This window comes from Apostichopus japonicus, chromosome 20 (assembly GCF_037975245.1).
Source record: "Apostichopus japonicus isolate 1M-3 chromosome 20, ASM3797524v1, whole genome shotgun sequence".
Classification (NCBI taxonomy): domain Eukaryota; kingdom Metazoa; phylum Echinodermata; class Holothuroidea; order Aspidochirotida; family Stichopodidae; genus Apostichopus; species Apostichopus japonicus.
Window position 1 is genome coordinate 30,743,115 of NC_092580.1, and position 25,558 is coordinate 30,768,672.

Below are 25,558 nucleotides of genomic sequence, written 5' to 3' on the forward strand. Positions count from 1 at the left end.
AAATGGACGTTGTTGCTATTATAGAGTTATTTGCAAATCATACACAACAAGCTGTGATTTTTACTTTTGCTTGGAGGTCCATATCCAGACTGTAAAACAGAAATTTTGAACTATGTTCGAATTGCCTGTTTGAGAAAGAGTATAAATTTTAATTGACATAACTCAGATCGAAATTCGGTTTGTCAATTCGAATCTGACTCAAACTGACGGATCTTGCTTTTTTTTTTTAATCAAGTTTGCCGCCTCATTTTAGAATGATTGATAACTATCCTAATTCTTTTGTCATTTTCCCGCCAGCGAAACATAACTTACAGGATGGTGTCTTCGACAATATATAGGTCTAACATATAAGTGGAAGTAGCATGGGTGTCCTATGCGGTCGTAATGTGTTAGGATGCTACAAGATAGGCCTATACAACCTGTCCGGACGGACGTTCATGCTGACTATAAGGAAACCGATTTTTTATTTTTTTTATGTTTTGCTACAATTATATCTTATTTTGACATCATTTCTGCTTGAAAATGTTCTTCCTCTCCTTGAAAACATGTGTTCGAGACGCCTCAAGAAGGCAAATTGAAATAATAGAGTCAGATGGGCTCGTGGGAATGAAAAAAAAACGCTGCCAACATCTGCTAAATGAAATGCCGCCTCATGGTAAATCACAACGGGATTATAACATATTTCCTTTTGCTTAACAGATCTGTCCGATTTAATGATAACTTGCAAGGCACTTTTTTGTCATCATTTCAAACTAATGGTCTCTTTTCTTACACTTGTTGATTAATGAGTTTTGAAGATGTTTATCCCATATTTCACAGTCTATGAACATTTACACCCGAGAGATTAGAAAAATTATCACATGTGTTCTGAGATCTATTTGAACCACCCAAAATGAAGACAAATGTCACTGAAGAGGTTATCGACGGACTCTATAGGCATATGGTTAACATTTTAAGGAACGCCAAATGATGAAGATGTCAAAGATTGATGGGTGATGAAGATATGTACTACAGAACTGGTATAGATCATTCCATTAACCATGCAGGGGTCCATATTGTTGCATATTTCGTGTTTCCAAGCAATATAAACGTCTCGTTTCTCGTCTTTCATATTGTGTTTGTGTGTGTCTTAAAACCGAAATAACCAGAAAAGAGGATTTTATTCCCCTTCCAAACGTTAATTTAAAAAAAAAGAAGAGAAAATAAAAAGTTATCGACGTAAGGTGGTGCTGCACAAACTATTATGGACAGGGGTAGGTACGGACATTAAGGAAACATCGTTGAGTTTCATATAGTACACACCTGGCTCTCCATAACTTTCTAATTAAGACATCTCTGGCAACGAAATGGCGTGACAATCATGTTACAACATGTCGATAGTTTCTTTCTTTCTTTCGTTTTGAACATCAATTACAATTTTGGCATCACGTCTCAATAAATAGGTTTACATTGGATCACTCCATATATACCATGCGTCATACCGGAAATTATTCTTGCCATATAGCCGTTAACATAAATGCACTGTTATTTATACGTACACTCAAACCTGCTCCAGTGCTTCCTGAAAGAAATAGGGGAAATACCGTACCCAGAGGCCGATCGCTACTGTGAGAGCGGCGAATCCGAATGTAGAAAATTCAAAAACACGATTTTAAACGTATATTTGTTTTTTTGAGAGAGAGGGGAAGGTGTGGCGGGCAGGATTGAGTTCGAACGTGCATTCAACTTAAAATCTCACATTTTATAAGGTATTATACGAGCAAGATTTTTTTTTTAAAACAACAGTAGATTTTAGCAACCAGTGAAACTTTGTTATTTGCCGATTTCGGAAATATACCATAGAAATCAAAATTCTAAATCTTGCCTATACCATAACCGTAAACGCACTGGCCATGACTTTTGACTTTTGTATTGTAGAAATGTCCACCAGAATATATAGACAGGAGGATATTTAGGAAATGAAGGTCAAATGGAGCACCAATAGACATGTTGATTGACATATATAATTTGGCAGATAATCAGGTGACGGAAAACAAACCATAAACATGTTCTTGCTTGTTCACATCCTTCATTTGTATTAGCCGTCATTAATATTGCACAATAGCAATCAATAGCAATGTGCGTAAAGGTTATACATGTTCATATATATAATTTATGTGATATGGTTATAAATATAGTTGAAAATTTATATACATAAATATATAAGTAAAAGTTTTAATAAAATGAAACAAAGAGTATCCATCGAATGTGTGTATAAATGTTACGTAACTTGTAAATTTGAAATGCTGCATTTTGTCTATTACAGTCGTTTGCGATTTGGTTTGTACTATACAGTACGTATGGACAAGAAAACGTTAGCCTATGCATGGTAAAACAGCTGGTGACCTCTGGCTTGATGTCTTTCGAAATCGTGTATAAATCATGTCTAAACAAGCTTCAACATGTCAACACATATATATATATATATCAAAAACATAAGTCAATTATATTATATCATAGCATTGGTATCAATTTAGCCACAAAAACTGGGGCTGGCGTCATCTTTACTGTTAACAGTTTGAGCAAAATACTGGATAAATTTTGCCCTTTATTTTGTGGACGAAAGGAAAACACGTCGTTGTAACCAGTAGCGTTAAAGAATCTGGTGATAAGATATTAAAATGTACTTAAGAAAGCTGTATTTTTAAATTTATATTTTTTTAAACTTATACCCCATGCTCTTTGACTTCATGACTAGTCTTTATGCATTAGGTCAAATCTCTGTTTTCTGTTTGCAAGCTACTCGCTCAAAGGTATAAATAATATTTGTCAATTACATTCGATTGAGTTTCTTTGCTGTCAATTTATCTGATGCCTAATCAATGTATGGTGACTATAAAGTCCCTAGTGGTTATCTCAGTACGTGCCACAATGTATGTACTAGTCAACACCCGATAATCGGACACAAATGAACAGCTAACTCTATACGTCGTGTTATGAGAACTGCGTATTAAACCAAACGTTATATATAGCTGCATGCATCTGTCAATCCTGTTTGAGATTAGACACTGTCTCATTTTTAACGGTTCGACTGAAAGTTGATCAAATCATTTGATCAAATCTGTCTCATTTTGATACAAGTGAGACAGAATGTCAATAATTATAGATAAAGAGCAACGAATAAATCGGTTGCCAATGGCATTAGTAACATGAGTTATATGTGTCGCTATCAAATCACTGTGTTTGGAGATATTAGGTAATCATTAATGTAATGCCGAGGGAGAAAATCTCTTCTTGTTGTCAGGTTGAAACATCCATCATGCAATCTTTCGCAAAACTGGGCCATGTCCCTTTTATAACATGAAAGTGAATTCAATGTTATTAATTACAGTTGATCGATCTTGTGCACAAGGTGTACAAACCGACATTAGGGAGGTCGAGATTCATAATGTTACCATGGCGCCGATCTGATTATGTATACCGCTTCGGGTTTTTTTTTTACTTTCATTGATGGTTTCTCTTGCGGATCCTGGAAATCTGAAATTAGAGCTCGGTTAACTTTCTTAATGAGCCATGTTGCCGCCAATTTCAATAATGTGGTCTTTAGTGAAAATTGTCTGAGCGGAAACATTCTGTGTATGTCTTCGATCAAGTTATACCATAACAGAAACCCGAATTAGGTTAATGTCTTCTAAGGTTACGGAAGGTCGACCACACCATCACGTGGGCCCGGGTCGCTGCTTAAAATTATGTACTTTGAATGTGACGTCACTGTACGTGATACAATTTCTGAATGGTTGGAGTCTGTATAAGGTTAAGCTCTCCAGCTCTGAAAAGAACTTTTTCTTTATAAAAAGCGGCTTGTAATCTTTCATAAAGAGGTTAATTATGCAAAATCAATGATCTGCGTAATCTCTTTGAAGTGAATGTTGAATGTGGCTAATAGAAGGTAAGTTACTTATCTGCTACAACTTCAAGGTGCCCAGACATATCATCACACAGTTGTATGAGAAACCAAACTGTACACACGAGAAAAAGTGGGCGAAAAACCTGAGATTAACATTAAGGCGGTAGAGACGACACATTCTGAAATATGTTAGATAAAGACAACCAGATATGCTTCATCAACATTGGGCAAACATTTCATTCGCGGAAAACTTGTGGTAAACATGGGATGAGAATGAACAAACAAATATATTTACAAAATGCAGGAAACGGGGCCAAGTTAACCACTTGCGGAAATAATTATGCGAAAATAGCCCGCAGGCACAGTTCGAGACCATAAACAGTTGACACCAAACTTAAAGCTGTATAACACTTGGGCCAATTGCAACATGTTTTAAGCTTAAACAGAACCTAGATGGTTTGTATGACGTTGTATCAAAATCGGTTACTTTGCAAAAGTAATCAACCTAGACCTACCGCACACTTTCATATGATATACACTAAGCCTAACCTAATTTGTATATATGAAAAATCAGGGCTGATGTTGTCATTTCCATAAGCTGCGTGTCCAATTACCAGCTATTTACAACTTTTATATGGAAGAGAACAAAATTCAGGGGTTCTTACAAAGAATCGCCCTAGCAGGAGTGAATCGGGTGTTGGTGGAGTGAGTCGGGTGAGTCGAGGGGTATTTATAATCATACTGGTTGCGAGGTCTAACACAACATTCAATTCTAGTAGAGAAACACAGATATTTTGCAGCAGAAGACTTTTCATTGGTAAATATGAATAATTCAGGAACAAGCACATTGTTACAACATTATTCTACTGGATCAACATACCGCGCAGGAACTATTTTAATGCGCACATGTACAATCTTTATATGTATATTTTAATCATATTTACACCAATACTTGATCAATTTTACTGACGTAATTCGCGTTAGGAAATATAAAAGGGTTCTGTACGAAAGCATAACTGAAAGCATTTCTCCTTTGCCCATGCTAAATGGTACTTATAATTTAATGACGATAGCAACATCTGCCCTGAGATATAAAGCCGCCGGCAAACATCTCTGAACGTTTTGTTAGCAATTACTCTGAAAATTGCGCTGTCTCGATGCATCAAACATCTGTGATGTTAGAGATGACACAAATTGTCCTCATGTGTTTCAGTATTGAGATATGTTATATTATACAAACGCAACCATGTAGGCCTATATAATTGCATTGAAAGTGCATGGGATGCGAAGAGCAAGATTCTATACTAGCTGTTTTTATTTCCAAGATCATTTCTTGTTCTCACGTCTGGAACCGTCAAGTATAGAAAATATGAACACACGTCACATGACAATGCAACACGATACAGTATGACACAAGATGACCATATGCAATAACATACTTAACACAACACAACATAACACATACAACGTGTATATGGCATAAAACAACACAAAACACAACATAATATACGTAGCACAGAACAGCACAACACAACACGACAGATTAGTTTGAGATGTGAAGTTGAAGTAGTCTCCTTGATCTGAGAATAAATAAAATCATATTAATTTGAATACACATAATATAGCGAAGTTTATCGTTACATTTGTCACAATTAGTAAACCTACAATATATATTTCTATTATATTATATAATACATATTTAATGTACTTTTGACTGAGCTGTTTTACTTTTGACCTTAAAAAATTGACCTATTTCCGATTAAATAATCAAACCTTAAAACAACCTTCCCGGCAATAGAGTGCTCTCGAAGATTGTCAGGTAAAGGTTGTCAAAAGTTTCATAAAGTGTTTTACCGTATGTTCTATAGGCCTAACCCTTTCAAATATTATTTACCAGGTAAAGATTAGATCAGTACCATTTAGTAAAACGTCCTGGTGACCAGACTTTATTCCTTCCTAAAAGAACGGCTGTTGATGACTTTTAATCCGATAAAGTTGGCAGCATCGATTTCAGTTGTCATCGACCACGTGTGCATGCGTTTCTATCGCCAATGTATATGATAATCCATTTAATCCATGTAATCGAATCTTAATATTTAGGATTAAAACAAGAACAACGTTTTTCAATTGCTCAATTACGATTAAATGAATTTTGTAGAGCTAATTACTAATTAAGACCTAATTAAACAGAAACGAGTATAATGGGAGACTTATCAATGAGGTATGCTTTTAAATTTATCAGCAATCCATGGTGACAACTGAATTGAAGTTGGGTAGCATTGTCTTGGCAATTAGTGACTTTCATTCATATAACGTTTCTCAATTTTGAGTGTAAAAGACAAATCCTCAGATAATTGATGTTGAATATCAGGAAATACAAATGTATATGGATGAACTTGATAAGCGCTATAAGTGGGTTTCTTTATGGGGTAGTGACTCATCAAGACATTGTTACTAATTATTATTATGATTAAATCTTGATTTTATGAGGGTTACTCGTTTCGCCGGAGTTAATCTTCCATGAGGCCCTCCAATAATAAAAAATATGTAATACTGAAATAGCTGCAATGTATAGGAAAATCTCGTTATCTCGTTTTATCTTCGAGTTTGATGATTGATTTGAGATAACAAAGAAAATGACCAATGACTAAGTGTTTAAATAACAAAGAAAAGGATCAATGATTAAGCGTATATAGTGAACAATTAGCTGGCATTAAAATTATCGTACACACAGAATAACAATACCGGTATAGCATATAAGCTTATCTAGAATCCAAATCTGTGGTTGGCATGATCCACATCACCAAAGGTCAGATATTTCAGGTATAAAACTGGACCAAATTTAGATTTTAGTCATACCATAAGGAAGAGTTTCTTTTGTTATCCTGTTATAGAGGAAACTGAGTGGAAATGAACCGTCACGAATTACTCAGAAAAACCAGGTTATTTTATCATTATTTATTTTGAGGCGATGAGGCATTGTTTCCTTTTACAAAAAAAAGCCAAATATGGCTATCGATGTTAATTTACCTGGATTGATTCTCAACTTAATGTATACAATTTAGTGTCGAGTCCACTATTTTAATAGCCGACCCCCTCTCCATTTCCCATGGTAGGATAGGGGTCTGGGTTCATTCATATCCCCCTCTCCCAACCCTCTAAAATATCAATGATAATAAAACTGCTAATAAGTACCCTGTTTTTGTGAGGTTGGACACCCACACCCATTCTAAGTACGCACCTGCAATTGATTTGTTTAATAGTAAAATGTCGATATAATTTCATGACGGTTCAAAGACTGACCCGATATGCAGGGCCGTTGCAAAGAGGTTAGAGGTGGGGAATGTAATTAGGGTCCGGGCAATAGAAAGGAGACCACTGCCTCAAGAGGTTGTCAACATGAGTACTCAGATTGAAAGAAAGGAAGGCCATGCATCTTCAACCACACTGATGTATCATTAACACAAATACCATACCACGCCGCTCGCCTCCCACTAACCCCCCCCCAATCCCCTCTCCTCTGCCTCATAAATCTTCTTATTTCATTCCATGTTTAACTCAATTATTCTCGTTATTTGTTGCATTTTGTATTGCCAGATTGGTCCCATGCTTTGAGTAACATTTTTGTCAAAATCGAGAGATTGCTACTGTCATTGTGTTATGAACTCCCCCCCCCCCCAAAAAAAAACACCCCGTACGGACCGGTATATACACACCCAATGTTTATAATTCTATTTATAAATGATGTGGCAATGTTGGATATAGTTCTATGGTGAAGTAGTAACCACAACCAAATAACGCGATGACAAAGTTGGCCTTATAAAAAATATATAGTGACTGTTCTGGTGTGCTAATTAACCACACCGGTGAATAGAATTACGTCACATCCATTTTGACTAATAGAATTTCTCTTTTTACATCAGAATGAAACCACCAACTATAGAATAATTTATATTGCTAAACATAATAACTTTTGTGATTGCAACATGTACCTTCTCTCTCTCCCTCCCTCTCCCCACCCTCCCCCCTTCACCAACACCAGATCTCCGCCCGCCTACAACCCCACCACATTACACCTCATTGAAAAAGGCTAATTAGTAAGCACGTCATTTCTGTAGCTAGAAGGGTATTCGGTTGGGGGGGGGGGGGGGGTAACTGTACATCAAACCCTGCCATGTTATGTTTATACTTAGTCATGAAAGATCAATATACTCCAACCCTTCTCCTATCCCATGTAAAAGGTCCAAACATATCGATTTGTAAGTACATCTAGATCGCATCTGATACGAGAAGATATTAAAGAAATGGGCCTATTTATAGGGTCATATCTCTTCACAATTTTTATTCCAACAAATAATTATCTGTTAAATATCATACTAGCTACCGCTTAATATTAAGACACCTTGTTAGGAATCCGTTACACCGCCCGCGCATAACACGACAGGTTCTTTTCCTTGATTCAAAGCAACAGTTTCCACAAGATATCTCCTCGCCACTTGACATGGATATTGGCGCAACAGGTAGCTAACTTCTATAATGAGAACAACTTGTTCTTAATGGATGTTGGTTATTTTGCACAAAATTAAAAACTGCTGGCGAGGCTTTTTAGATTAAGGCCTAAATGGTTTGAAGGATCTTTTAAAGACAGAATTATCTGTCAATTGACATCTTTCCCAAGACTTTAAGTAAATGAACATGACTTGATCAAACAAATAGTTGAAGGTTTACTCGGGGCAATATATATATTTTTTTCAACGAGCTTGATGATTGAGGCGTCAATGGAGGTTTGTGGTCAACAGTGAATGTCTACAGGAGTGGGGTCTCATTCGTCAGTTTTAAGCTTAATTACGTTGTCAAATTGTAAAAAAAATATGAATTTCGCTATATATTTGTATTAATAAAAAAAATCTTGATAGCGTATGGGAAATGATTGGATATAGGTTGGAATGAAACTGTCCATCTCAATGACTTTTAATGGACTTAAAGTACGGCTTCCTATTACAATCAAAGTCTTATCATCTCGTTGTTTGGAGGGAAACAATAAAATATTTTTTCAACATATAACAATCTTTCATGGCAAACTTGAACTTATCTGCATTTTCGTGTTAATTAGCCTAAAAGACATTCTCCATCTTGATCCCCAATTATATTAACCTCCTCCAGTCACCTATCCATTAACTTGTCAAATAGGCGGAATGAAGTACTTCACGAATTGTTTTCACTGTCCCCTCTCTCATATGCAGCCCCCCCCCCCATCCCACCCCACCAACTCAAACTGTATTCATAACGACGGGATGGTAGCATGTATAGAGTGAGTTTAATCATGGAGGTAAAAACCTGTTTTATCTCCATGGTTTAATCTGTCTGTCTTACAAGAAATGGTGGTTATATATCATGTTGAATTGTAAAGGAATAAGTATACAAACCAACTTTCATGTAATTACATGGCTAGGGCCGACTATGTGTTTGCACTTGCCAAACTACGACCCGGAGTTTCTTCAAAGACGAAAGCAGGTTTTACTAGAAGATATACGTCGTACAGTACACACCACAGTGTACACGATATTGATATAGGTTTTAAAATATAGTCAAACAAGTTGTTTTTTATGTAAGTTGTTTTTTCAGAGTTTCATAGTTTTTGATTGTTGAGTTGACAACAGCAGTGTCAGTCGGAGTTCAGTTATGCATAGTTTACTCAGTACACCGCGTTTTACGGTCGATCTCCATTGTTATTCGTATCCTGTTGACATCTTCCTTATTTGATCTGCTCCAATCATTGCCCGGCATACATGAATAGGCAGAATGAACAAAAACATTACTGGCATTATTACTGACTTCTATAGTGCTTTTTAAAGAGTACATGTCTGTGAAACAGATACCCACTCAAAAGAATATTTCACCACAGCAACAGGGGGACCAAAAATGGCTGGTATGAATTATTGATAAGGCTTTGATGGAGATACAAAGACTACTTCACGGGCATCAAAGGAAAGTGGATGTAGACTAGTATAATCTAGTCGAAGGAAGGAAGGAACTCGGGGTCACAAACGAAGGCTATTCATGGGAATAAACTAACAAAGTTTGACAAAAGAAGCCCTATACATTATACCAACAAATGTGGGCTATACCCAAAGTAGGATGCACTTTTATACCGGCGATTCATTACGAAACAAGGAATCTTTACCAGTTGAGCCCCCCCCCCACACCCACCAAATCCCCTTCCTAGTCCCTATACCCAACCCTGAAGCAGACATTTCTGTTCAAGTTACTCAGTAATCACGTCTGATTTCCCATCCGGTGTTTTCTAAGATTTTTTTTTTTTTTAAACACTCAAATTTCTCATCAGTACTTTGACAATATTAAGAAACGGCCGGTGATATAGGTGACTGCATTATAACACGCGAGAAATGAAGTCCACTGTAGAACTGTCTATTGTACGTATATAGTTCGAAGGGTATATATATGCTTCAATGCTACATTTTTATTGAGTTTGGCGCACACCCCTTCCCCCCCCCCACCTCACCAGCCTGGACCCTCATGCTAGGCGATCCCGGTCATCCTCAACAACGTCAAGTTCCTTATATAGTTCATATTTACGCCTGATTGTGACAAATTCATGACATTAAATGGTTGGATTTATTCCATATAGCCGTTTACCCTTCCTCGTCACCTCCATTCAGCCTCACCCCCTCCCCCTTCCGTACCCTAACATTTAATAACACTACCGCAATTCGTATTCCCTATATCCAACGATATACCTGGAGGCAATTTGCACACATCAGAGTACACTTATTTTTAATAGTCGCATTTAAAAGAACACTCGATAACTTGTAATGACAGTATGAAAGATTGCGTCTGTTAATGGTGCGACATTAAAGGCAACACAACACGCAAGAAAATAACAAAACCGAACGTGGCTTTTTTTTTTTTTTTTTTTTACAGGAATCTATTCAAGAGGTATATTTGCGTAGACTATATATATATACCATGTTAACAGATCTATAAAGAGTTGTTCACAGCTATTTAATCCATTGTAATGCTCCATATACAGCGCATGCAAAGAACTTGTTTATATGTGTATGGCAACTGCTGGCATTTCTGTAGTGATAGTAGACGACATCATGCACTTTCCTATCCTATGGGTCCACTTTTATCTCAAGTGACTTCTGTATCTGCGAATGTTAAAAGCTTGGCCTGCACAATGAATGGTCCAATAAATTAACCTAAGCATCGATTACCAATAGCAGTCTCCGCGCAGAGGATCATAAAATGCAAATTAGGCTAGGAATTGCAGTCTTTCCTCAGTGTACTATAATATGAGAATATGTATATGTTCTGATAATGCAGCATACATAATGATATTATAACATTCATGTCGTGAAACGTTACCATGGAAACACAAACGGTCACAATAACGTCGTCCGATTCTCTCACGTGACAGTTCCGAAGAAAAGAAAACGGTATGGGGATTTTAAAACAAATTTAAAACAAAGTTAAACCTTATTGACCTAAACCCAGTTTTTAAGTCGTAGGTCTATATTAAAATATTACAGATAACATTAATAGTGTAATGTTAGTTTGCGTCATGTCACGACCGGAGAACCCAACTGCAATATATGGACTGAAATAAATATAGGTGAAACTTTTCCACGTAGGAAGAGTACGGAGCGATTCGAGACAGGAAAAAGATTTGTACCTTGAAAAGCGGGACAGCTATCAGTATAAACGTGCACAACGAATGCACCCACCCCCTCCCCTCCCACCGCTCCCTATGTCCTCCTGTTACTTCCATCAAATTCAAGGAAGCTTGAAGTCACAACAATAAAAAGACTCTCACATTAAAATCACTGTACCTCATATGCATACAACACAAATCAACTGAAAAGAAAATATAAAACATTTCTTTAATTAAAAGTACAATCTTTCTATCAAACTTTTGAAAGATCGCATATGTTCCTTATATGCTCTTTATGTTCATCACATATGTTCCTTATATGTTCCTTATATGCTCGAATAGTAATGGTTTGCTGAATGTCTGTAAATAACTTGGAAAGTCTGCCTAAATACCTCAAGGAAAGTCCATTTCGATAACCTTTAGCAATTTTTTTATGATAGAAATTCGGGTTATAACAATACCATTTCAGTTGACTTTTAAGCCTAGTTTTTCACTTGAAAAAATCTGCAAAGAATGTTTAACACTAATTCCGGATATATATATTTTTTTAATACGCAATAATTCGTACAACGCAAACAACCAAGATTTACGATCTATATAGTGAACATGACACGAGACTATATGCAATCATTGAGAATGCATATGCATGACTGCAAGAAGACCGTGGCTCTGCTTGAATCAAGTCTAAAACGAACTGTGCGAAGTCAAGTTATCCTGCAAAAGAATGAAATATAACACCCAAACGAAAACAAAAATGTTAAGCAGTGGAAGATCAAATCCATCAAATAAATAAATGGAGAAATTAATTGAAACATTCGACACCCATCTATGTTCTGACTTTCAATTATGGAATAATCGCGATACCAGACAAAACTATTTGCACTTCAACCTCACACCCTGTCAAAACATGGTTTTGTAACCATTCAGCAAGAAATATTTTGGAATGTAAAATATTTGGTGAAAAAGTCAAGACTTATTGAGAAAAGCTACATTGAACATTCACATGAACGCTTCGACACGTGCGGCAAGAGTGCAGCCGAAAGGAGCCAGGGTGTGTGTGGGGGGGGGGGTGGGGGGTAGGGGATCCTGACCTCTCTTATACACCACTCTGAGCCCCATCCCTAGATCGTCACCTCAGCCAAGCGACTCCAAAATTCCACTTAAATTCGTCCTTTGCCCAAAACAGAAAAACCGGTTTGTGAATTACGATGATAGTTATGATTAATATTTTCGATAACTTTCTTAAAAGGTAATTAAATCCTACTTCCGATCCTATACTAGTAGTATGTGTGTCACTTATCCCATACTAAATTACAGATGAACTTAACTTTGATACATATTCTGTCGATAATCGATATCTATATTCTTCGATGTACGCGAAGACTCCCAAGGTGGGGGGGGGGCTAGGGGTTCAGGAAAATGTCGGTCATATTTTATTCTACTGTTTGAAAACACGTTTTTGTCATGACTCATTTCACCAAGACCGCCGACCATGAAAATACCGACCTCTCTAGTGACCATTACAGTTAGAGCTAATTAAGTTTAGAAAAAATCTATACTGTTTTCGGCAACAAGAATTCCCCTAAACTTGCCCTGAAGTGAAGAAAGGAACTATAAATATACCCCCCCCCCCCCAAAAAAAAAAAAAAACGTCCCAAGCGTTCATTTATTCATCGCCACCTGCAAAGTTCAGTTCAAAACGTTATACCGATCTGGTTATGTCGGAGTGTATCTTTATATATATATTATATCTATATACACCAGTAAAACAGTACTTTTATACGGTACACCACACGTGGGAATATTTTACTCACAACAAAAGAAACGATCTAGGTCAAGCAAATAGTGACCACGTCAAAATAAATTAATAAAACACTTTTAACCTGATTTTTTCGGCAGTTTTCAAAGTTAGTTCTGCGAGGTAAATGTTTGCACCCAATTGGTAACAAATGCTTAAAAGGCCGAATTATAGTCCAGAGAACATATATTTAATGACTTACGAATAGATTAGTTGACACAAACTCCCCCTCTAAATTTTTGACTGATTTATTACAATTTTCAACAATCACAATATGACAAGTTGCAGACAAGTTCCCATTTTAGAGAGTACGTTATCTTAGCCTTTATAAGCTATAAACTGTCAGTGAAGGTATAAAGTCTGCAAAGGTAGGCGTTGGTGCGGTATAGGCTGTGCCGGTTGGGCAAGGGGCAAATGTTCGGCGTCTGGTGGGACATGAAAACATTTATAGACCTATCCAAGTTTAATGGAACATAGATCTTTTGTCTGATATTAAACTATTCGGATGAGTCCTTTCATGGTCCTGCATTTCGTCATTTTTATTTTTACTAGGGCAGCTCTTTGTTTTTACTAAGGCTATGCACAAATATAGTTCAGCGTCGATTTCAATTAAAGTCCGTCGATGTTTACGCCGTGCTGGAAGACTTAAAGGATAACTGCAGGCAAGCAGAATATCAGTAATGATATACCAGAATCCAAGAAAAACATAATCATTTCAGTGCTAGTATTGTCTGTACAGTTTGTATACGATTTACAAGATATTTAAATTATCCGATAATTTTTTCCTGCTTCTTTAAGGCTATATACAAATTTATGATGACGTCGGTTCCTCGCGGTGCAGGCCTTTATTAATGTTAACTTCATTATGAACAACAGGATTCTTCAGCACCAAGTGTCCTCACTAAGTGTGTAAATTGTTATTAGACGCCATGTACAAGCATTGTGTTATCCTCTAGAGTTATGTAGTTAACTATTTCTTTGTGTTCCAGTTCAGATGTTTAAATGGTCATTTCTCCAACATTTAAATTATTCTAGACATAAAACCTTGACAGATAGCAGTGTCATTAAACGGTCTGCAACACATCAACATAACATGTTGTTATCCTCAAGTTATCCTTCAACGTGACATCAAATGAGTTAAATATACAGGCCACTCTCCATGCATGACCAAACCTCAGCGTATGGCAAGCCATGTGGGACAAACACCGCATAGTATATTAATTTGAATATATACGCGTATTAATTCGACTATATACGCGTATATACTATTAGCCAATCATATAAGGCTTAAATATATCAGCGTATTAATTCGAATATAGACACATGTTTATTCGAATACATATAAGGATCAATTCGAATACATATAAGGATCAATTCGAATACATATGAGGATTAACTAGAATATATACACGTATTAATTCGACTCTATACGCCTTAAATCATGTTTTTGTCTAGATCAAGTACGTTTGGCCTTTGTGTAGGTCAATAGAGACTAACTTCGCAATCTCTCATTTATTGCACTGGCGAGGCTACAATGTGGGTGTAAGCTATAACACATGCCATGCAGTTATTGTCTGATCTTCGTTAATTTAATTCGAATTATTACGCGTATATATTTGTATCAATACGAGGATATATTATGCGGTGGTTGTCCCATACGGCTTGCCATAAACGTAGCTCAACTTGCGGGGAAATACAAATATAAGTTTCAATGCCCGATTAAGAATTTTGAAAGTCTGTAGCAAGTTAAAGTATTTCTTTTCAAAAGCCTGCACGTCAGTACATATACACCAGTTGTGCGAATATTCTAAAAGCGCTTTTCCTTTTTGCCTCACGTTTAGTCTGTTTGTGGAATTAATAGATTAATCATCAAATTTATGTCCAATAAAACATCTAATCTAATCAATCAGTAATTCGATGGATAATAACATTTGTTTTTCGTTTCGGTCGATCTCCCTTTTCATTACACTGAGGGGTGAACCTCCGTCCATCAAATCTTTACAATACGTATAAACCAGACAACCTTAAACCCAGTTGATGTACTTTCTTGCCAATAAATCATACAGAGTTCAAAGTTACATGGACAGATGGAATACATTAATTTTCGAGGCCTGCCAAATTTTACGCTATTTATTGAAGAAACAAAATAAGAAGTTGTTAAGCCCGAGTGATTGAATTTGTTTATTTTTATCATTGTTACAGATAAATACGTGCAACAATGCAGTCGAAATGCTAGACATCTCTAGATGACAGATGGCTACTTTACTTATTGTAACAACTTGTCCTATCTCGTATGTGTGGTGTATCATCAGCTCAGTGGGTTGCGATACTACACAAAGCATAAAAGACCTTACTAAAACTATATTAAATAAGATATTGTGACTCACCAAAATGGTCCAAAAGGCTCCTCTTACTCTCCCTTAGCTGACAAGATCACGAAACAAGTCACCTTGTAGCTTTCTGTAGCTCTAGGGTCTCTTGGTACCCACCCCACCCCACCCCCCTCCCACCCTTTCATTCATTTCCTTTTTCCGCTCTTCAAGTAAAAATTGGTTCTTGCGTATCATATCGACAAGATACAGACAAAGCAAACACATAACAAAGAAACAACAACAACAACAAAACAAAAAGCATAAGCAAAAAAAGTACTTAGCAACCGTTGCACCCTCTTAAAGGGATTTTGTATCCTAACACATCAACCGTCCCACTCTCCCGCACTATCTTTAAATACTGGTCATTTTCTCCGAAGGCATCCCCCCCCCCTTTAGGGGTCGAATAGGGTCACTCACATCACATCGTACCCTAACAAAAATTTGTTAAATTGGTGTCATTACTTACAACTAAGTTTTGTCTACAATGCCATCCACTATTATCATAACCACACAGTATAAGTATCAGTCGAAAAGTATCACAAAAAAAATATGAAATTGCATAAACGAAACATCTTACAAACATTTCAGCTTAGGCCATATAAGGGACACAACAATTTTAGCATACTACCTGTATGTTTATTTATTGACTATATTTATAGCTGTATTCTAATCTATCAATACAGAGTTCAAATGGAAAGAAGAGGTGGGCACTCAAAGCTACTTTGAAGCGCCGTCTGTTCTTGTCAGCAGGACACATTAAATTTGGGAAGTAATTCACTGGTTATTTCCTAGAAATGGTCTCAATGATCGATAAAATCCCTCAGCGGTACTACGGCAGCTTGAGTTGATAGAAACGAAATCATTTTCAAAGAATTACAAGCAACTTTATATACTTTACTGTTATTTATTAATGTTTTCATCCAGCGTGTGCATCTAGTACTTTAATCAAATGTAATTTTATGGGATATACGTTAAGGGGCTTGTTTATTTCTTGTTTCACGTTGATGTGATTGGGTGGCGAGGTGCTGGTGTGGCATGGGGTGAGAAGTGGCAATGTGGGACCAATGCTGATCTATTTGATAGATATTTGTGCTACACAATATCTACGGTACATAATTAATCTGAGATCAGATTATATTGATTTTGCCACAATCTAGTTAGGTATCCTATACGGTACATTAACGAACATGCAAGCTGCATGTTGGATTCCATTATAAACACGCACAAACCGATGCCTACATCATGAATGTCTAAATCATATTTTGCAGTTTTGACAGGTTCCCTATAACATAAAAGGCTACAATCACATTATTGTAATGTGGTATTTCTCTTCCACAGAGAGTAGCCGTTTTACAAGGAGTGTGTAAATTTAAGGTCTGTTGATCAACAAATCAACACGGACACCGGTTTGTTTTTAAACACCGCAGGCTGGCTTCGAAGGTACGACTCGAGTAGGCCTACATAATTGAGTACCGTAATATATACTGCGCTGTATTACACTGTTGGTATGGCCTGTACTATGTGTTTCAAACTCCTTTTTCTGTGTTTTGCTGCATACAGCATGGTTTACGTATCGTAGACTATACAGTTGGGTATCCGATCCGGATAATACATGATTGAAGGAAGAGAGGTACGGATAACCGAGGTATTTATTGTCTATGATAGTTATGTAGCATTACCAGTCACATCATATGCTTGTAACTATAGGCAAATAAAACAATTAGGCCTAAATGTACATTTAGCCTAGACCACAATTTTTTATACTTTAATTTGAGAAACGGAACTGAAGTTGTTCTTGTCATTAGTAGTGAGGCTTGTATTAAGTGTACAAAAAAAACAGTGTGAGTACAAATTACGGTGCGAGTACACTTTACATTACGAGTACCATTTACAGTGTGAGTACAATTAACATTACGAGTACAATTTACAGTCTGAGTACAATTTACATTAAGAGTACAATTTATATTACAAGTACAATTTACATTACGAGTACAATTTACAGTGCAAGTACAATTTACATTACGAGTACAATTTACAGTGCGAGTACAATTTACAGTGCGAGTACAATTAACATTGTGAGTACAATTTACATTACGAGTACAATTTACATTTCGAGTACAATTTACATTACGAGTACAATTTACAGTGCGAGTACAATTTACATCACGAGTACAATTTACATTACGAGTACAATTTGCATTACGAGTACAATTTGCATTACGAGTACAATTTACAGTATACGAGTAAAATTAACAGTGCGAGCACAATTTACATTACGAGTACAATTTACATTACGAGTATACAGTTTATATTACGAGTACAATTTACATTACGAGTACAATTTACATTACGAGTACAATTTACAGTGACAGTACAATTTACAGTGCGAGTACAATTTACATTTCCATCCGCAATTGCGGAAGCCTATGTGAGTACTAGTGAAACGCTCAGTAAACGTGCATACTTTTCCGTATCTTCGCACTGGTATAGATCTGTTCTAAATGTTCAATATGTCTGAGAAAATGCGATTATGCACATGAGTACAGGTAATCATGCTAGAATACCACCCGATACACACAGAGAACACAGCAACTACAGCTGTATACATCTCAGTTTGTGCGCCATAGTAAAAATTGAAATAGTACTGATAAATCGGTTGCATGTGCTATTACTAGTATTAGGATTACAGTAAGATTCGAGGATATGTGTTATTCCAACCAATCCATCTTGATGCATTTGTTGGGTTTACACATAACCTCAGTTCTTACTGTAATCCTAATAGCACATGCTAACGATTTAATTAGCACGATTCCATGTTTTACTGTGGCTACAGTGGCTTTACAGTAGTTACTGTATAATATATGTGTGAATCGGTCGAGAATCAGAATACTAGTATACGACACTCTTTATAGTGTGAAAGAAGTTGAGGATAATGTACAATCTTATTGAAACTACATAATATGACAAGATATCTTCATCGTGCCGTTTGTACAGAAATGTACATTAGCGATATCTGATTGATCAGAGATTGAGCAGTGGAATAACATTTCGAAAAGCAATTAGTTCCGTTAACTTGTTACAATCATAATTATGTCATCCCATCTGTTAGCTTGTACATTATACCTGGAATATATTCAAGCAGCGTATAAAAGAAGTAAATGATTTATTTACCGTGACATCCATTGACTCCAGTATCAATTAAATGTTCCTCCCGATAAACAGGAGAAGTTGCCATTCTTTGGGTTCATTTCATACACTAGTGAATTTCACATCTGGTGCTGAATTTGACAACTTGTCTTTTTGTCGTATGGTTGCATATAGCAGGACGCCTTTTCTGTATGTTCTGCATGCAAGGACGTTCCGGAGAAGAGGATCGGGTTTGTGAATCCAAACAATAACAAGTTTCAAACTAATCATCTGTGTCAAAACAAATTTAGCTGAGAAAAATTAGAAAAGTGATCAGCATTCCTAAGCTGTTATTCCATAATACTATAGCCACCCCAGTGCAACCCCCACCCCCTTCCCTTCCCATCCCACCTTTCCCATCCCACACTTGTCTATACCTTAAAGGAAATATGTTGCTCATTGGGGTGGTGGTGGGGGGGGGGGGGGGAGTTGGTATATGTAAGACAAGACTGTGAGAAACTGCACGGTTCTATTTTGGTACCTATATATACTGTAACATTCACCCTACCTCTCATAATTCTATCACATTTTTGTTTCTTATATGGTGATGTTCACGCCATGGATTTACGTTTTGTACAATGTTGGACAGATACGTCGGATCAATGTCAAGCCTAAGAAAATGGTGTGGGGGAGGGGGAGGGTCAGGTTGATTACAACCCCGGGCCTCGGGGACACTTACGAGTATCGGGACAATATGGAGGAAGCAAGAGAAAAATAAGGGATAAAGAATATGTGTATTCTCATTTTCATAATATAGCCTGCTTTAGTGGAAAAAAACTTAAAGTTACGAAAAAAAGGGCCCGATGACATAATTCTCCCCACAACCCTGCCTGGCTTTTGCAGTCCCTCTGGCGAGATTTGACCAAGGTTTTGTGAAAACAAAACATGCAAGGCACGTAATTGTTACATGAAAAGGCAACAAATTACCGTAGTGAACACGAAATTGCAGAGTTTATGTTTTTGAAAAGAGGGTAATAAGATTTTTTAACGTTGCCTCCCACCGATTTCCGTTTCCACTTGCACTTTACAATATATGTTTATATAAAGTATATGTCATATCAAATGTTCTTCACGTCACATTGTAATACCTACAAATATCTGTGTTTGATTAAAGAGGTGCACAAATTAGTAGTGAAACGTGAAACATGTGGAAATGACTTTCACGTCAAGCCATATAGTAACACGCTCGTTACAAGGAGGTATACCCTTGTATAGGTTTAGTGTGGCTTCTTGTGAGGTTATACTTGCCGATATGTATAAGTATAAACACATTTTATCCCATCAGTTTTTTAGGATAACATTTCGTACTAGACAATGGCACTACGAAAAGCCCTACGCAAAAAAAAAATCAATATAATCTAAGAAAACAAACAAAATCTAACACCAAACCATTATATTCAAAACCGCCACCCCACCCCCCCCCCCCCTTGAAGGTATTTTACAATTGCTTTTCTGAAGATACAGTGAGATCTATCTTATTTTATTCTGATTAAACCAAACGCGAGACTTGTTACGGTGTCGCAACTATACAAATGTCGCCCCAAGAATAATGGAGAAGGATTTGTTCTTTTGTCATAAGAAGTGCGTTGTCCCTATGTATTCTGTAAGTGACACGGAACCTTGGTCATATCTCATTACAGGTTTTCGTTGTCGGTGAATAACAGCTGAAATTATTTTGCCCTCCGGTGAAACGTGTCGCGACAACATATACTTTCTTTTTCTGACATTATTCCTTTCAAAGCTTGTCAAAATATGTCTTTTGTGTATGTATGTGTGTGTGCTACCGCCTTGTTCCACTGTATTTTTGCAAATGATACATGGTAATATGTTGTACCTGTAAACTCGCGACCTCTATTATACCACAACTCATCAACTGCTAGCTCTATAGGGATTATAATGTTTTCAAGTTCTTGATTACTAGTGAGAAAATGATCTTTTCAATCAAGATATAACGATACGAGGAAATATTTCAGACTATTTGGATTTCTGAGTATTAGGGCAATGGAATTCCCCCATTTCGATAATAACATGTTTTCATAATCATAGAATGTGTATATATCTTGTCTAACGCGTTAACCCCCCCCCCCAAACCCCTCCAGTAGACACCCCACCACCTCTTCCGCACCTCAAGTAGGCTATGCTAGGCTATAGAAGAAACGATCAAGCACGTTAACTTTTCGTGAAGCTTTTGCGCGCCTTTTTTTGCGTCATAAAACCACAAAGAATATTACCAGGCAGTTTCAAAATGTGTTGTTTCTATGATTGGGTTGAAGCTGAAATCTCCGAGAAAAGGATTCGAATCTCCGCCTGGAATCGCTCCTGGGGGTGAGCCCGAAATTGATCTTTCGAGCTGGGATTCAATTTTGTGGGTACCAACACTTATGGATGTGTCTACTCCCCTCAAAAACAACTTAGGAAAAGAACTTTTGAAATGTTTTCATTAGTTTTGGGGAATCACCTTTACCTGCTGTGGATGAACGCTTTATGCCGGTAGCTTTGCACCCATGGGGTCATTCCTCGACCCCCCCCCGCCCCAACCACCATAGAATCCTGCCTCATACCCCCAAAGAGTGCGTGTACCACAGGTTCAGAAACGCAGGGCAAAAGTATGTCACCTCAACACAAGACTCTGCCTACATAGCCAGAATGTATTTTTATACGTCATCTTTGAAATGGGCGATGCATAAACTTGCTCACTGGCAATCGGTCGTGAAACTAGGGCAATACAAATCAGACCAAAATGTGCGCAGGTAAGTTGTGATATTACATAAATATCAACTCTGAGATATCTTTCAATATTTTCCTCTTCTGCATTTCCTTAGGGCGATAATATATATATATATATATATTGTAATCAGTTTTTATCTCATAATCCGTCTCCTCTTTATAAATCGATGTCGGTTATTTCGTTGAAATCACTCAATGGTGTGTACCGGGGGTCCTATTTTAAGTTCAATAAGGACGTTATAAACGTTTTTGGATTGGAGCTTTATAGATGGGCTGGTAAAGACCCCCTAAGCCACCAGTCGCCGTTACAATTACACGGGGTCCCGAAGGGACGAAGGTCTGTCTATATGTGCCACGTGTTTATGGCTAGAGAGGTGACAAACATTGGTCATTTTCATGCAATTGACCAATTGTCCTGTAGCTTAATGGGTACTCATGGTGACCACAAACACCAAGAACTCTTGGGAAACAGCAGAAAAATTTGACCCAATCCTAAAAGCATTTGTACACAGCTTAAAGAGTACCGGCATATCTTTCATTCAAAAAAAAAAAAAAAAGCTTCAACATTCAAACACAAGCAAAAGCTGTAGATAATTGGACTGTATTTGCACTATAGCCCACATAACAACTGCAAAATGAAAGGGAAAACAGGAAGAATAAGCCTACATAATAAAACATACATTTTCGGTTTCTGTTAGTATCATATTCATTCATCGATTTTTTTTGCATAACATAAATGTGAAAGACATAATAAGATAAACTATAACTTACAGATCATAATTCCCTTGAAAAATATGTGATATGTACTAATACAAAACTCTATTTGACATAGCCTATAAGTAACGCATTTTAAATGTTAGATTCAGTTAAAACCACGCTAATTCTTCATGCATGCATGGTAAATTTGGTAAAAGAAATTTTCTCACCAAATGTTTTACAAAACTGGCAAAAATTGACAAAGCAACTATGAAACCAAGGCCATAGAACAGTTGGTAAACAAAAAATTACAACAAGCTAAGCGCAATGTTACACAACATAATGACTGTTTCAGCGTTTGTATTTTGTTATTTGTAACGTCCTTATATCACAGCTGGCTTTGTAGACATAGAGGAATAGGCTTCTTATGATACAGAAGTCTTAGGAGTGCAAGCAAACACCAGAAGGAAGAGGGGTGGGGGGGGGGTGCTGTCTTACTCGAATGGTTAGTACTGGTTATCCGTTTGACGCACACAGATATCGATACACAGTTTACTGATAATAAAAGAAAAATACAGATTCCCTTTAACTTACCAAACAAATAGTAAAGTGCGATTTGATTTCTTCAGAGTATCCACAGTAACAGGGTAAATTATGCATTAGGGGGAAGCTTTCTTTCTGGATGTTAATGGTAAATATTCTTGACGAAGTCAGTTGTGTGGTATTTAAAATATATTAATAATAATAATGATGATAATAAATTGTCTTCGAAACATCCGGATAGTCCCAGGCAAGCAAAAACAGCTGCTACTGACATATACCAAAAACATCTGGATCGGAGTATAAGATGAGATTTTTGTATTGCGGCAGACGGAGACATGAATGGGGCATATACTAGTCACGGTAGGAAGTGGAGATCTATTGGCTATCATCGCTGTCATCATTCGAACTGTTGGGAGGCAGGGTGTAGGAGCCGGGGGGCATTGAGGGCACGTGCCCCCCCCCCACTATTTTTCCAAAATAGCAAATGTGCCCTACTGGCAAATAAAATGTGCCCCTTTAATGAAGAACTGCCTTTTGGATATCTTAAGCCTTTGTTAATTTTAATATTTTATTTTACTAACGGTATTTATTTTTAGTCTGTACATGCTATTTCTAAAATTGCATCCCATATCTTTTTGTAGCACGGTTTATAATAAGCAATCTCAATAAAAAGTATTGATAGCATACTAACACATCATGTATATTTAAGTGATATGGCCGGTGTGTATCGGTTTATAGCATAACGAGTGGTTATGGAATGAGAAAGTGCCCCTCTGATGTTGTGCCCCCCCCCCACTTTTTGGAAGCTTCCTAACACCCTGTTGGGAGGTCTGTACACACAACCAAAGATAAGCTTTTCCTTACTCTATAGGTGTATTCGTTTCAATGAATATATAAGTTATACGACCCTCGGAATCGTATTGTAAACTCCATGTATGTTCCTAATATACCTTCATACGTTTCCAAACATGAGTTATATGTTTTCATACACTTATAGAATTCGATTACTCTAGTATAATTCAGTCAATGTATGTATATAGTGTCTCACTTTCAGAGCTATTATAATATAGTACATTGTATTGCTGTAAGTACTCGCACTTAAGCTTACAATCGTTCGGCTTGCACGTCGTTCAACATGGCGTCATTTCATAAAGGTTACTCACTTTAGGGAGAAAGTGAAACACATTAACGCGTATACAGGAAGCTAATTAATAAAGCAAGGCGAAATGATAGAACATAAATTTCTACGTTCATGTTTAATTTAAAGAGGCTGGTTCTCTGATTAAAATGTAGTCTCATCAATAACGATGTCATACCCAGTTTGTTATTGGCCTATATAGGATGAGCTATATGATATGTTAAAATTATAGTCTAATCTGGATAAATCTATTCTGAAGTAATAAAGAGGAACATGATCTATGCATCCTAGTGAAGTTTACAGTCAATTCCGATACACAGTTTTTGAGATAACATCATTTCTTGTTGGTACAAAATGTGAGCTCGAATCAAACAGGTATATGACGTCATAAATGCCAATATTTTGTTATTTCACTACTGCCTTGGATTAATGGTGCTTTAGGACTAAATCTCATTCTTTGGTATAATGTTCACTTCATGTCCCGGCCAACCTAATCCAAGTTCAGAACAATAATAATGTGAGGAAAAAATTAAGAAAAGTAAAACAGTTTGTTGTCAGTGTGAAACTGTGACGTGCTTGAAGTTCACTTGTAGCGCAGTGCACTACCATCAGCAACTAGGAAACCGAATTTACCAATTAGAAGCAAAATTCCTCGAGATGTTTGGAATGTAATGTTCCTCTTTCATCAATGAAAATGGTTATAAACTTTATAGGTCATATAGGTGCTGATGTTTTGCATCAGAAAAGCAATAGACAGAAATATGAACATCTCTTGTTACAATTAGTAAAAGATAAATTAACAAACCAAGGGGATTATATAGTCAGTCTCGAAAGAATTCATGCCTCTTGCAAGAATGTTCGATCTCGAGATAACCCTGCTCGCTGTACCCTTGTATTTCCTTCTTTCTCGGTTCTGCTTCAGTCACACAGTTCCAAGAAAGTGACATGATTTGATAATGTCATTGACTTTCGAAACTCTCCCCCCTTCCCTGCAATCGTGGATAATATTTAAGGTCATTGCATATAGGCCCTCAGAATTTCGACGATAAAACAATTTACAACAGCCTGTAATTAGATTAGAAATGTCAGCATATTGTCTTAACATCTGGGTTCCAACTATTCAGGTGGCCAATCATGCATGCTTATGCTTTATAGTTTCACTATTAGCAGGAACGCGAAAAGGTTTCGTTTTTCTTGTTAGAAGATGATTTTTACATTGTTCTTTTGAAACCTCATTAAGTAATTATCAAAAAAATAATTTGTTGAAAGGGTCGTAAAAAAGAAGCACCTTCTTCCTGGAAACGGAGGATGTCGCAATGACATCGACTTGGAAAGTTTTATAATTCGAAAATAACTGAATGATATCAGAACAACAACGTTAGTTAGTAAAATGATAAAAGATAATTGAATGACTTAGCTTAATTGCTCTCGTGATGTCATTGAATGTGTCAAACAGACTTTCAATTTCGGGAAGAAAACTTTCCATAAGTGAAGTGAAAACACTTAAACGGAAGTCCAAGCTTCTGATGTCTATATA

The 25,558-nt window shown here is 36.8% G+C and overlaps 1 long non-coding RNA gene across 2 annotated transcripts in view; it reads left to right on the plus strand.

The window, feature by feature from the left end:
• The window catches only part of LOC139960896 (uncharacterized), a 50,066-nt gene that overhangs the window by 5,320 nt on the left and 19,188 nt on the right, over positions 1-25,558 (plus strand). Inside the window, exon 3 of one of the 2 annotated variants that reach the window (XR_011790657.1) lies at positions 17,292-17,376. The exons of the other annotated variant lie outside the window; for it this stretch is intronic. This is a non-coding gene — a long non-coding RNA (uncharacterized lncRNA). The remainder of the gene's footprint in view (positions 1-17,291; positions 17,377-25,558) is intronic. 2 annotated transcript variants of the gene reach the window in all.